The 15,939-nt window shown below is 36.1% G+C and overlaps 1 long non-coding RNA gene across 2 annotated transcripts in view; it reads left to right on the plus strand.

The window, feature by feature from the left end:
* LOC142140204 (uncharacterized) overlaps nt 1-2,823 on the plus strand; it is a 272,251-nt gene extending 269,428 nt beyond the window's left edge. For both annotated transcript variants that reach the window (XR_012688332.1, XR_012688333.1), the window contains one exon: nt 2,603-2,823. This is a non-coding gene — a long non-coding RNA (uncharacterized LOC142140204). The remainder of the gene's footprint in view (nt 1-2,602) is intronic.
* Nucleotides 2,824-15,939: the final 13,116 nt, after the last annotated feature.

Here is a 15,939-nt window from a genome sequence, read left to right on the forward strand (position 1 = left end):
TGCCACAATGCTCTTGGAAAGATTTTAGTGTGTGTCAGTTCCCATTTGAATAGAATAAGATAATGATGTTACATGCTTATTAAGTGCAGGAATATTGCTGTATAATCAAATACATATACATCAGTAATTAATGTATCAAAATGACACAAAGTAGATTCATAAGTGACATTCTAAGATACATTAGGAAAGACAGTTGTGTAGACATGTATATGTACCCTGTGTGTGGTATCAGAGGCAACTTAAACACATGGTAAAAGTGTTACCAAATATCTTCAAAGTCTATTGTATTTTATTAAAATGGTATCAAACAAGATGTTTAAGAACTTTTTAAGGGTGGTATACGGGTAGCTAATGATTCATACTGAACATTCTATGGAAACCTTTTCAACTTTTAGACACCTACAGTGAACATGAAACTACTCCTTGTGGCTGGAAAAATAAATATATATTCCATCAGCAAAATGAGTTCTTTACCATACGGACCGGGAACTCTAGAATGTGCTCCCACCAACACTGGCACTGACAGGTACTCTACATACATTTAAGAAACTATTAGACATTTTTCTAACAAAACAGAATATACAGGGCTACTGTTATTAACAATCAATATATTATGTTGATTCAGGGAATTGTCTGATTGCCAATATAGGGTCAGAAATGTTGACTCTCTTAAGGCAAAATGGATTATTCTTTATAAGGCTTTTATTATTCTTCTGGATAAACTGGTGTTTTTCAGGATGCAAGATAGAATGTAATGGACACATGGCAGGGGCGCACGCAGGATTGTCAGGGGAGGGGAGTTTCCCCCCCTGACCCCAAAAAACAAAACAAAAAAAACCCCACTCGAGAGCTGCTGCGCATCCGGTGCTGTATACAATACAGCACCGCCGTGGACGCTTCTTTGACAGCACCGCGGCTGCTGTATAGGACAGTGCCACTATGGTGGGCACTTAGTTAGCAGAGGGGGGGTTTTGGAGACAGAAACCGCCCCCTGTGTGTGCCACTGCATGGGGCCTGATTCATTAAGGAAAGTAAGGTAAAAATAGGGGTACAATTATCCTGGACAAACCATGTTACAATGCAAGGGGTGCAAATGAGTTTATTATTTTGCAAACAAGTTAAATACTGTCTGATTTTTCATGTAGCACACAAATACATGATAGCTTTATTTTTACACTAAAATTTAAACTTGTTCTAGGACATGCCCTTACCCAATTATAAATCTGTCCCCACATTTTAAATTTCCCTCCCCCTCCAAAGCAACATGGTTTTGCTAAGGTGCAAAGTTACTCCTTTTTTTGCTTTCCTTTCTTCAATGGATCAGGCCCATATAGTATATTTTAAACCTAAACAACTATGTAATGCCAAATCTGAAATAGACTGAATCTAGGTAAATAGATGTTAAACGCAAAACTAAATTGTCAAATAAAATCAATTCTTCATTTACTTCAAACACTTCAGAGCATCAAACATCTTTGTGACATTTTTTTTTTTGTGTATTATATTGCTTTAGAAAGCCAGTGTTTGCACTTTTTTATTCACTATATTGCTGTCATACAATGGCTCCCAAGACATTTCAAAAATATACATAGAGTAAAAAAAAAAGAACATTAAATGTAGTATCATCTATCAAGGTCTGAAATCTCATAACTCAGCAAGAAGAGCATCTGGGAGAACCCAGCTCAAAGTTTAATAACTATTTTGCTGGGTAATGTTCTATGTATATTCCAGTTATTGGTTTGTAATCTTTTGCTGTGTTTTGCAAGACAGCTAGATATCAATGTGTCTTAAAATGGTCTGCTATAAAATGTCTCCTTAACCCGTTCATATCTATGAGTTGTTTTTTATACTAAGTATTTTTTTTTAAATATATATTATTAACTGCTTAAGTTGCATTTTCTTCAACACATAGTATTCTTTTGGTAGAATATTGTAATAAATATAGTGTTTATGCGTATTATATAGAGGAAAAAAAGCAAAAATAGGAAAAAATGCAAAGTTGGTCAAATTTTCCAAAAGTTACTTTCACATGACTAGTTACAGTCAAGAGGTTTGCCCCTCGCTGTGATTGGCTAGTTTTTTTTAAACTTATATTGTGTTTATTCCCAGGAAGGTGTACTACAACTCTCTATGGGTGACTGAACATACATGTACTTAAGACAATACCTACAAGAACATAAACTTATCATGGTGAAATTTCAGTTATTCTTGTTCTCAGACACTTATTACTCCATTACACCTACTAAACATGCACTTGCGATGCTCAAATGTTTCACAAGTCTGATCCTCAAGCCCTCAATAGCAGACCGCTTAAGGATATTTCTAGTTGGACACAAATCCTATTTTATTAATTGGAATGATCATAGAAGGTATATATCAAATTTGTGCCAAACTAACCAGCAACCAACTGCCCAGTATCACATATCCCAATGATCTGTTAGTCCACTGTTTAAGAAAACATGTTTAAAAATTTAATATTGTGGCATCATTTAACTTACAATTAAAACAGAATGGGATCTCATTTAAGGGTTATAAATTCACATGGTAATAAGCAAACTGCATATTAATCTGCTGACTTTTGTTGTTTTTTTATTTCATTTAGTGAATCTGATTTGCATAGTGACCCATGCCTACCATACAAGAGTCTCCATAAAACTAAAGATGATGCTTTTTATCCTGACTTTCTACAAGACAAGACGATGCACTATGACGTCACCTAGTGGTAGGATCACAGCCAGAATCAGAGAAGACCTCCACTGATGCAAAGGAAACTTCTTCAAGCCCACAGTGGTCTTGAAATGCTGCTCCCATCATGAAATAAATATCCTTTACAATTCTTGCTCATGTCACGAGAGCCAATTTGCTTTTTTTCCATGAAATATTTTTAATGTCTCAGGTCCCTGAGTTTTCATTATTATAGGATGAATACCCATTGCATTACATTATAGATAGATATTGGTAATAGATAGAAGATTTACACTATTTGAAGTTGAAGCTTAAGTGGAGCATTTGTAATGCCTTGTGAAGACTAAAGACTAAAGTTAGTTTCAGGGCTCAGCAGCAAAAATCATCCAATAACCACCTCTGCAGTAAATGCAGTTTTTAGAAAATAAATAGCAACAACAAACCTTCTGCTACTGTTATCAAACAGCATTTGGCATCATCACACATCAAGTCAACCTCACTATGGTGAATGACTCTCACTAAAATATTCAATTCAATATATTTGTCCCAGCACTAATTGTGTAATAATTCTATAATGCATTAAACAACATGGAATCACCTCTTGTATCACATTTTTTACAGCTTACAGGACACATACAGTATTAGATCACAAGGTCCAACACTAACACCCTTCAGAAAAGATTGTTTCAATTAAGCCAGAAATACACACATCATTACACATCTGATTCACCTCTAACCTTACTAATTCCAGCTGTGGTCTCTGTGTTTTAGTTTACTGACCGACCATACACCGTTCTGTTCATTTCACTGATGCGTGTCTGCAGTTTCACATCACTTGGAAATGAATCCCCGGTGATGTTTTCATCAGTTATCTATTGGCCAAGAACCACTGAGTTTGAAATATTCATCAGCTATCATACAAAGGTGCAACTAGATTATTAATTGCATCAAATTATTGGTTCCTCTGTTATGTTTGTCATTTTGCACATATGCAGCTCTCTCTCTATCGCTCTCTCTCTCTCTCTCTCTCTCTCTCTCTCTCTCTCTCTCTCTCTCTCTTTCTCTCCCTCTAAGTAAGTGGCATTAAAAGTTGTTTTAAAAATTGTCCAGGACTAAAAAATAAATGATAAAAGAGCACCCATAATTAATAGCTACCTGGCATCTTCATCCTGTCTTGGTCCGATATAATGCAATGGGATCTTAAAAAAAAAGCATACTTTGCAAATGAACTCAGCATGGGGGCACTATATATTTATTACAACAATATGGGTGTATATACTGTCTATATATATATATATATATATATATATATATAGAATGTAAGCTCTCGCAGGCAGGGTCCTCTCTACCTATTGTCCCACGTCTGTCTACTGTCTGACTCCCTCGTACGTCTTGTCATGTTTTTTTTTGTCCCCACAGCATTACTCACACTCACCTGTGCTACTTATGTGTATTGCCTCATCTAATTGTTATTTGTCCTTATTGTAAGGATGGCTAATAAATTTCAGTCCAATTTAAGTGAACAGACGATCAATACTCTCTGCTAACTTGCAGCCAGTGGATTTGTGCTATAAGCCTTATTTTGTAGACTGATGGTACTTATCTGGCTTGCATGGATTTTTAAGCCTCTTCCTTTGCAGAAGCTGTATGCTCTGCCTCTTCTCTTCCTTTCTGGGGCTGAACAAATGAACTCCTGCAGTCCTCTTCAGGCCAAATCTGCAGCAATGAATGCTGGGCTTTGTAGACTTTCATTGTGCGTTCTAAGCAGTATGCAGTGACAGACCGCACATAAGTCCGCCACGTTGGGATGACCCGAATCATGTGTGACTCTGTGCCCCTGGTAGATCCAGGCCCCTTACACCTTTATCACTGTACCCTGATGGTGGCCCTGGCAATGGGCCCTAGTTTGCATCCCAGGTGTGCAAGACTAAGTAACAGGTACAATATGCCATAGTCTTACTTTACATCTAATATTTCCACAAGTTGCTTTGGAACTGACTGATAGATTATTCTATCTTACAACGGCTCTCATGAAAAGCTGCCATCAGCTCTCTTCCAGAAAGCTTTCATTTATACTTATTCTTTTAATGAAACTTTAAATTGGAGAAACATATCAGCATGTGCTTCATGGTACAAAATCTGAGAGATCTTTCATTCATATAAATATGTCCCAGAACATAAAATAAAGGTGACATTGCTTTCAGTTGTAAAACATATTAAGACATTTTTAAGCAGTTATTCAATCTCCACAATACATAAAAAAAAACTATTATCTATTAAATTGACGAACCTGACACCATTTCTGATAAAGACCTAATTGTACTAATATTTCATTGGTATTGCCTGGTAAAGTTTATTTCACAGGCTCATGAATAGCTCCCCATCCGGCATAGTTTCTGTCACCACATAAAGATTCCTCAGGGAGGACACTAAGGTCTTGACCTCCTATAAAGGATTTGTCTGTCAGTTTTATTGTATGTCCAAACCTTTGTGTAAACAGGGTCTTCAGAAAAGGCATATTAAGTCTGTATTAAATAGTCATACCACCTTTGACCTTATCAATAATTATGTCTTCATCTGTTATGGGGATTCTGACAATTTCTGGCCACCACATTATGAGATTCAGCTGCAGAATACGCTACATGTGATATCGCTGACCATAAGCAGGATAGAAACAATTCTGACAATAATAGATACCTGTCTACATAATAATAATAATAATAATAATAATAATAATAATAATAAATAACACCTCTAGAAAGACATCTGCCACCAACATTGGGTAGCAGTAGCCATTTTGTCCATAAGATTGCAGCTTATCAATTCACTGGGAACCAGTGACTTAACTTCATTACCAAGTATTCTCATGATACTGTTTCCTAGTGAATTGTTAGACTGAACTTTCATGAAGATGGGATCATCCCACCAGAAAATTACCTTTTTTTTACTGACTAGTACATATTGTCAAGCAATTTTTTACTTTTCTCTTCCTAGCTGTATATTATGTGCTTTTAAGCCATATCTTTGTATGAGCTGACAGAGTTATTTATCTTTGTTATCCTGTTCTACAACAAAGCATTGTATTGTTCTGTGCATGAAATAAAGTTGAATTCAGAGAGCAGCTCTCTGACATATAGCAGGACAACGAAAAATAGATAATTCTGTCTGGTGATAATAGGCCTGTTACCTACTGGCATTAAAACACAGTGAATATTTTGCATTTTTAATGTAAATGCAAAGCAGGCAACAGCATTTTAAAATAAATCCCTTTATTTTTTTATGTGTCCATACTGAATTTTATGGACCCTGTAGGTTTCACTTCAGTGCATTTAAAGCATGTCACTATACTTGAAAAAGTCCATTCATCTCTATCAAAGCACATTATGTAAATTCTTACAAGTAGTTAACAAGAGTAGTTACACCAGTGGTTTGGTAGTTTTTACCCATTTTTTTGAATTGGTCTATTCATTTCAATGGGACTGTGTGCTACATATATAAACCTCATTGAAAAGAATGTGCCCGTTGCAGTGAATGAAGCTCCAAAGCATTGTCAATTGTTTTTCCAACAACAGTAGTGATTGAATTATTCTCTATCAATGTGTGATCAAAGCAGGAAGTCCTTGGGACCCTCTCGCCAACAGCCAATCACAAGCAGCCAGTTTGAGAAACCACTTGCGATTGGCTGTCTGTGAAGCGGAGTACCGGGGACTTCCTGCTTTAATCACACATTGATAGAGAATAATTCAATCACAGCTCAGGTTGTCTGCAGTGCGGTGCGCTCCTAGTTCAACAGTGACTGGGAGCCACCACTTTGCAGGGCACCTTTAAAATAGTAATTTAAAAAAAGTTGACTTCAAGGGGACTGGTCAGTCCAGACCCCCCAATTTACAGCCATATCCCCCGTAAACCCCCTGACGACGGCCCTGCCAGTATATGACAGGCTTTTGGGCAGTCAAGCTGCAAAAAAACTGTTTTCTAGAAAAAAACAGCTTTGGTCTTCTGTATGTATTGCTGTGATTGCAGCTGGCTCTGTTAAACAATCCATCCAAACAATATGTAAGCGCATACCAGATATAAAGAGGAGGGTAAAATGTCAGATGAGAGAAGAGCAGCAGCAAGGTCTTGAAGTGACCCTGCCCTGATCATGTACTATAACTCCTATGAGGAAGAATTCAAGCAGCTGATACCACGAGAGATGATAGAAGGGATAAATGTCCGGAACATGGACAAGCCTCTGTCCCAACCTAAGGCTGGTGAGTAATGTCTACATTTAATGTATAAAACCCTTTATGCAAACTCAATAATCAATCATCATGTAAATGTCATACATTTTTGCACATTGAATTCAGAAGGCTGACATATATAAATTAATGGGATAATGGACTGTTTTTATTTTGCAGCAGCAAAATAACATTTAAATGAAATATAATAATATCAATCATCTCCCAGTTTTATATACACAGGTTCATCTCAAACACAGCCAACACCACCAGCCGCTCAGCATGACAATGAGGAGTCATTAGAAGGTGAATCCCCTTAGGATAAAAAACAAAATGACATAAACCTGTAAATGAATTTGAAATAAAAAAAAAAAAATATATATATATATATATTTATATTTATATTTAAGAAAGGAATATCACCACTGTATGTGTCTCAAAAGTCCAAGATGGTTTCTGCAGAAACAACACCCGACATGCGGATGATACAGTAATAGTTCTGGACTGTGTAGATAATTTCTCAGAAGCAGCTGAGTCTGGTGAACCTGCACCACAGATCCTTCCTGAAACTACACAACCCAAACCAGTGGAACCAGCATATGTCCCAAATTTGACAACTTCTATTGAGCACTTTAGGGAAGTACAAAATGATTTGCTTACATTCCATCAGGATTCAATGAGGGGAATCCAAAGACAGCACACTAAGGAAATGAAATATTTGCATTACATACATCAGAGCCAACTGCGTATCTGTACTACTTTGAACAGATAGATAGATAGATACCAGCCTTGTGCACATGAATACTGTAATTATTAGTCTTACTGGGGCAGTAAAAGAACTCTTTCGCAATCTTGTTTTGGCCAGTGCCCAAATGCAACAACTACCCATGGCCCACTTACCATACTCAGGTGAGAGCAGTTAGAATACAACGCCAACAACATCAATACCACCTACTCCACAATGATCTAGTGTGCACATCAGGGGAGGAAGACACCATCAAAGATACAGAGGCCATAGCTAAAATAAATAAATAATTGCTATCAGTTAATGCTGTTGTTGTAAACATTTGTGCTTTTTTTTGCAATATACATTTCAGTATATAATAAAAGTGCTAACTTGCACATTCAAACGTTTCTAGACATTTCTATTCTTATAGTTCTTGTTACAGTTAATATTTATACAGTCAATTTTATTAAAATAGGTATTAGCAGTTGTGCTTAATGTTCAGATGATTATTAGTGTAATTATTGTACAAATTATGGTATAAATATTATAAACATCTGTGTATTCTCATTAGGCAATTAGGTTATATTTTTTTTAAAAATACACACTCTGCCACACCTTTAATTGGTGGCAGAGGTTGAAGTCACATGGTTGTGTGCTTATGATGAGGATTCTACAACAACAGATCTAAAGCAGTGAATATAGTTGAATGAATAAATTATTTTTGCTAATGGTAAACCATTCTCACCTGAAAAATAATTCTGTATTAGCCTTTCTATGACTTGGGGCACAGAGAAGCACAACGCCAGATTTATCAAGGCACCTGCATCTGGTCTTCGATAGGCCAAAGGTACGTTCTATCACACTTCTAGTGGATGTGTGCACCTCATTATATCTGTGTTGTGCACGAGTCTGTGGATTCAACAGATGTGTCATTATCCAGGATTGACACCCATTTCCTGAGTCACCTAGAATGACATATAAATATTTTTTTTTCTTAAAAAAGGCAAAAGTGCATGAATATTAGTTCACATACCCAGTAGCCATCCTGATGGCATTTCACCGCTCTGAAATTTAGCATAGAGGGCTGACTCACACAGAATATAGGCATCATGGCAAGATCCAGGATAGTCTGCAACAACACTAATGATTCTCATGTTTGCATCACGGACCACCTGGACGTTTATAGGGTATGAATGATGTCTGTTGGTACACACTTCTGCCTTATGACAAGTTGGTCTCAGCTCACTGTGTGTGCAAGCAATGGCCACCAAGTCATTAGGTAATCCTGAGGGTCTCACATAATCCTGGCAGGGGAAGCAGATATATGTAGGCAACAGTTTGGTAAGAGCACGTAACACTACAGATAACTGTCTGGAGAATGTTGCCTGTGTGAGCCCTACAACATGTGAGCAAACAGATTGGAAGATGTCTGTGGAAAAAAATAATGTAGAGCACAAATTAATTTTTGCATCCCAGTTAATGCATCGGACCGAGATACAGCTGCAGGAGGTTTGCTCTGTTAAGTCTAAACATTCAAACAACCTCCTACTCTGAGAGAGAGTCCAGGGTTAAGTGTCCTCTATAATAACGTGGTCTGCACCACCTGAGCGGACCCTGGTGTTGGTGCTGTTGATGTTCCTCTCTCCCTCTCCGCAGTTCAATATCAAACAATTCATTTTCAGCCAACAAAATCTCCAAAAAATTGCCCATTAACTCCAAATTCATACGCTCTGAGAATAACAAAGTTTTGTGGCCCATTTTATAGGCATCTTAAGCCTGCATAGACCAATGGCTGATCTTTTTGATAATCTCGCCAATCAAAAGCAGCGTTTTATTCGGGCATTTTGCACTACTTCATCGCAGCTTCGTACATATGATGACTTGTATTCTTAGAATGGCAAAACAAGGGAATGGCAATTTGTAATGTGGCAATTTTGATAACATCAGTTTACTGGCGATATTCTATCAGTTAGCACTTTTAAATATCCGAGGTTGGCAAATCGCCTTAAAAAATTTGCGGAAAAAAAACGTTGATTTCACAAAATCACTGCATGTTACATTTTGCCCCTGAACTCTCCATAATACTACTAGTTAGGTAAGAAACAACTTTAATATATGCTTATTTTACACTAAAAGACAACGTTAAAGTTATTAACAATAACTTTTAATTTTTCTTATCAAGCTAGATAACATTTATGTGCAATTCCCTTTTACATACTTTCCTTTATCTATTTAGTGAAGTGAACAAGACGTCAAGCAGTGAAAAAAAGCGATGATGTGTTCTACCTCTGTAAAGTCTGTTCTTGTTGTATCCAAAATTCCAAGGCCAATTAAGAAACATATGTAATAATAAAACTCTATTGGTAGAAAACACTCTATACAAAAGTGCTAAATATCATTGATATTGATAACAATAAATTGATAACATTGCATACATTTGTAGAACATTTCCCATACTACTTATTACTGTTATTGCTACATTGAGAATAAATAAAAAGGAAATTGATCCTAATGCATTTTAAAGGAAAAATAGTAAAAAATACTACACCCTATTAATAAGCGCAATACACTAAAATATACTGTGACAATTATTTGTCCTTTTTGCTGGCCCTGGTTCTTAGCTCCTTACAACAGGACAGATCGAGTTGCGTTTCAGTGTGTTAATATTGTTAGAGCAGGAAGATAAACAATTTAGTACATATTGGAGAGTAATAAATTGTGTTGAACATTGATAAACTAATGCAATTACCAGCAAGGTCACAGAGTCAGCTAATTTAGAAATATCAGTACTAGGATTTTGAGTTGTCCCCAGGAGAACTGTAGCCACTTTATTACAGCAGCAGGGTGAGGAGAAAATGGTACATTACGATTGATCTTTTGATCTAATTGTAGGACTCTGCCATCCCCTGTTTGTCCAGAAGTGCTTAGCTAGCAAGAAGAATCACTGTTCAGCTAATTGAGGAAAATACCCTAAAAGTTGATGAAATGTGAGAAACGAACATTCAAATGAGTTTTGAATTACCCCTCCATTGCAGGCTATGAAAGAATAGAAAACACACATTGCATTATGGGTCCATAGGCTTAATTTATATTGCATCAGTTCATAGCCCAAGAAAATTAATATGTAGAGTATGGCATGGTTATGGATGACGATGTATACTAGATATACAAGGCCTGAGTCATTAAGAAAAGTAAGGCAAAAAAAGGATTAAATAAAAAAGAAAAAACATGCTATAGTACAAGGGGTGCAAATTAGTTTATTATTTTGCACATCAGTTAACTACTGACTGTTTTTCACGTAGCACACACATAATTAATAGCTTTATTTTTACACTGAAATTTAAAGTTGATCTAGGACATGTCCTTCCCCAACTATAAATCTGTCCCCACATTTTAAATTTCCCTCCCCCTCCAATTTAAATGGTTTTACCCAGGTGCAAAGTGACTCCTTTTTAATGCTTTGCTCTCCTTAATGACTCAGGAAGTATAATTTCCGTCTTCTCACAGGTAATAGGAGATGAGCACATTAATGCTTATAACATAAAGGTTGATCTGCAAAATAGTGAGGGAAAGAGCTCATCAGGAGAAACTGTAGGAAAGGTGAGCATATGCCTGTATTTTATGCCTGTAGGTTATTTTATGAATACTAATCTGTTAGTGAGTCATATAAAATAAGTATAGTATAGAAGCTTTTAAATAGCACAATTTAAGATAAAATGTTAAACTATTTGTTATTTAACCTATTTTAACATGTGAACTTTAAAGGGTAAAGTGGTCTGAAATGGGCAAATAATGGCCCATTAGTGTAGGCCAAAATATAAATTGTCAGCAGAAATAAGCCCATAGGCCCATGAGGTAATTTATGTTTACTCGTGTACCCAGAAAATTGGGGAATTAAGCTGTCTGACTCACCTGCCTTTTTTAAACGAATATAATTGACAATAATAAAAAAGTATTATTTGCACATACAAAATAAGAAATCCCTAACACTCATACTTACATGGTGAGAATAATCTGTTACAATAAACCTTTTTGTGAACTTTACCATGTAAATTATGACAATAAAATCATAAATTTAAAAAAAACATAAAAGTTCTTTGTAAAATAATAATAAATATCCTTGCAGTCATGATCTTTGGATATTGTCAGCATGGGGAAAACAAAAAAAGGAAATTAAATAATATTCAGCTTTGAAAACAGCGATTTGTGCCAGTTGCAGTGGGGACCTGATATTTAGTAAGAATTGTAGACTTTTGGTGATCCTCCTGTTGCCTCCTGTAGTGTTTGGTCCACATCCTGGGACCACAGTGCTGTTTTCACTGTCCCTATTCTGACAATATAATATAATAGAGATGGCTGTATACACAGCGCCTGATTATCCAGTAGGCTGACTAGGTTGCAGGAGAGGGCACAAGGCTTTCTGGGAATACAAGGCGCAAGCATAACAACCCCCTTAACATCTTCACCCTCAGTAGCGCTCGTTCCTGCCTCTGTTCTGATATATAGTTCTGATTTTAATGAAAATGAAATGAGTGACAATGACTGCTGTAATCCTTTTATAAAGCCCACTGGAGCTGAGTTTAGTATATACAGGAACATTAATATTGGCAAGGGGTGCAGGAAGCTAGATTTTAATTAAACAGTGAGTTGGTTTCTACCTACCGCGTATTATCCTGGTGAGGAAGGTGAGTTGGTGCTACAAGTCTTGGAGGCCTGAACCCTTAATCAGGCCCTGCACAAACAACATAAGACATCCCGGAATCCTCAGAGTATTCACAAATGTGGATGTTCTGGAGACCGGGAAAAAAGTACTGAGCTCTACAAAAAGGCAAAGGGAATTATCAAATGTCAGTGGAGCCTATCAAGTAAAAGCCTCCCTTCTATATTTCACTCATGATAATTCCTATACCTGTATACATAAATCTTTCCAATTTAATGCAAACCTTATTTTGAACATTTGTGGAAATCTTTGCAAAAATGGTGATGTCATCCTTAACAATGGAATCTGATTGGTTACTATGGCCTAGAGCACATCTACAACAGTGCTTAATAATGTCCCTGGGTGATGTCTGTGTTAACATTGTTAGTACATTATGCATATGTTGCTATGATGCTCCCATGGTATAGATTAACTTATTTGAAATATTATAATTACTGAACTCCTCTTATATTTCCCTCCATCCTGATGATACAGATTCTACTGATTTGGGGGCCAAGTACTTTATATTGAAATTGTACACAAAAGCAATGCAAGATTTCAATAGCGACATCCCTATGTGTGGTAGATTGCCAAAGGGTCGTTGGTTAGTCAAGAGCTATTAATCTCTTATAGCTAGCTTTTACATAAATTTAGATATTTTAAATCACTTTTGTTATTTTAATTTATAAAATTGCCTTAGTCATTCATCAACGTTGCAATATTACTATTTAACTGAAAAGCATGAAGCATAAATATTGAAGTATGCTCTAAACTGTGCATTTGAAGAAGTAAAAGCTCAAGGAGAAGGCAGCAGCTGTCGTAGAGGCTTCCGTGAAATATCTGAATGTTATTTTATAGCACTCCTTCCACCATGTATCTTGATTTCGGTATTCATAGTGGTTAAATGGATGTGTATTTTTAATTAATGTTTTTGTCCTTCCCTTTCCTTTTTAATAAATCAGTCATGGCATGCAGCTCTAGGCATTTTATAATCCGGTCCTGCTTACTCCTCTGATCATTAGTTTTGTCACAGTACTACAGCTGCCCAGTTATCCACCGCTAAATACAAAGGTTTTTCAGAAAACAATGTTTTACATTGAGATGGTGCTGTAACATGAAAACAATGTTTATACAATTTGTGGTTGTTTAACTCTTCAAAGTATCTAATGACATAGATTTTATGTTGTATCTCTTTCAGATGACAAAAAGCCCAACGACTGTATGGTGAAAATGGTGCCAGGAGCTCTCATATTTCTACGTATTACCCCAATGTTGTATGTTTACATTAGAAAAAAGTAGTTCTAAAAACACATAGGGCCTGATTCATATTTGTGTAGTATCTTGCGTGAAATAGCTCTGCTCATGGGCCAGAATGGGACTTACATCAATGAACAGAAATGACACTTGCTACTGCCGACTACACATCTGCGTGCTGCCTGCTAGCAGAGAACATTGGAATGCAAGGAAGATAGACTATTATTATTAGTATTAGGAGCATCCTTTATTTAAAAGAAATGAAAAAAGTTTAATATTTTTTCTCCAAATATTTTTATTAATGATTATAGTATTGAGAGTTGGCAATTTATTTTATAAAAAAAGTTTTGTGTATGCGTTCTGATAGGACTTTATATTGCACATATGCATGTGTGTATCCTGCACTCTGTTCTGTCTGCCTTATATGGCAAGTAACATTTATCCAGAGCGCACTTATACCCAGATTCAAATGGAACCATATTGAGATGCACTTGGATTTCAATACGGCTGGAACCGTGCTCCTTTGGTAAACGCAAGATGCGTGCAGGTTACGTTTTAGGATGACTCAGGTCTGCAGCAACCAAATTAGGGCTCCCATAAAAAACTCGGACATGCATATAACCTGCAATTTTCTCATAAAATACTTTATTTTCAGTCGCAAATAAGGTGAAGCAGTGATAAGAACCTATTTCCATGTATCATTTTAATTTGAGTGCATCGTGAGTTTGAATGGAAAAATTTACATTATTGGTTAAATATTTATGATGGAGAAAGGGTAACTGTCATGAAACAGCCAGAATACGTGGAAGCCCTAGAAGAAGTGTGTCAGAAGATGACTGCAAGAATATAAAGTACATAATAACAAAACAAACCATCACCCGGCCTCTCATCATCCAAACCAACAAGCAGAGGCAACTCATTTCTATTAGACTCTGGAACAAACCCACACAGTGGCCATATTGTTTAATGTCAAAAGAGTTTTAAACAAATACATTTACAGCTATAGCAATTTTATGAGTTCTCAGATCTATTAAGTGTAACTATATTTTTCTGAAGTTTAGTTTGTATTTTAAGTGATCAAATTTGTTTTAATTAAAACAACATATTTAATTAAAAGTTCAAAAAGCAACCGTGTTGTAAACAATAGCAAATAATCAGATATCAACTTTCATCAGTACAATGTAGTCGAACTAACAAAAGCTGAGATCTGACTGGATGCTATGGGTTAAAGCACACCATTGTTATTAGAATCATTATTAGATAAGCCCCAATATTGTCTTTATACACTGGAGCTGATACTTTGCTTTTCAGGATAAAGCCTTAAAATCGAATGTAAATAATCTAACTAAATCTACCATGTAGTCATTATATATTGCATTCCGTTTTACAAGACATCATATGGGGTTTCACTCAGTTTAAAACATTTAATTGACTTCTAGCATAAGTGATTTATAGAATGACTTTCCTACTACATGGAAATGCATTCTCAGATAGAGATAACCTATATACGGTTCTTTCAGTGACTTAACCCTATAGGTTGCTACCAATTTTATATTGCTGTTCATTTTCAGGGTCCATTGGACGATATGATGTATCTCAGGAATGGGACTGAAGTAGATTTACACATCAATCATCTTTCTAAAATCTCCTTCATGTTATCTGACATGGCTTTGGTTTCTAGAACTGAAAACGGATAAACACAACCTCTCAAAGGAGTGGTACCACAAACTAAATGAATGGCACAATCAAATAGTTAGCAGTTGAGGTAACAGTAGCAACGTTTCAGTCTTACATATAAAAAGACCTTGATGAATCCTGAATATTCTGAAAGGAGAGAGTGTTGGATATCTGAGACTGCCAAATGAATGGTTTTATTTTTTTCAAAATCTGTTTAAAACATGAAGAACCCCAAGGCAGGACTTGACGAGACTTCCAGTCGATTAATGAGAGGCGAAGTTGCAGCCAGGGTAGACTTAAAAAAAACAGATTCAAAATATTTTGATGATATAAAAAGAGATGTGTTCTTTATGCTGGACACAAAATTGTAAGTTAGGGAGAACAGACAGTCTTGAACCAGAGAGAACATCCAGAAATGATTCTTCCTGGAGGAACACACCAACGGCTGTGATTTAAAGAGGCTTCTTGATATGATTAGTAGAATCTGATAATACTATTGAACCAGAGCATGTTTGATACAGTTACCACAATCTCCAAATCTAAGAAGGACATTTCAAAATGTGAAATCAAAACTGGAAGAATCACTTAGAACAAACTGAACTAATTTGAAAGATGTCAACACCTCCTTGTCAGAATTTTACATTTCCTGAATACTGGGGGCAGTAGCCTTGGTGCCA

This window comes from Mixophyes fleayi, chromosome 2 (genome assembly GCF_038048845.1).
Source record: "Mixophyes fleayi isolate aMixFle1 chromosome 2, aMixFle1.hap1, whole genome shotgun sequence".
In the NCBI taxonomy this organism is placed as follows: Eukaryota; Metazoa; Chordata; class Amphibia; order Anura; family Limnodynastidae; genus Mixophyes; species Mixophyes fleayi.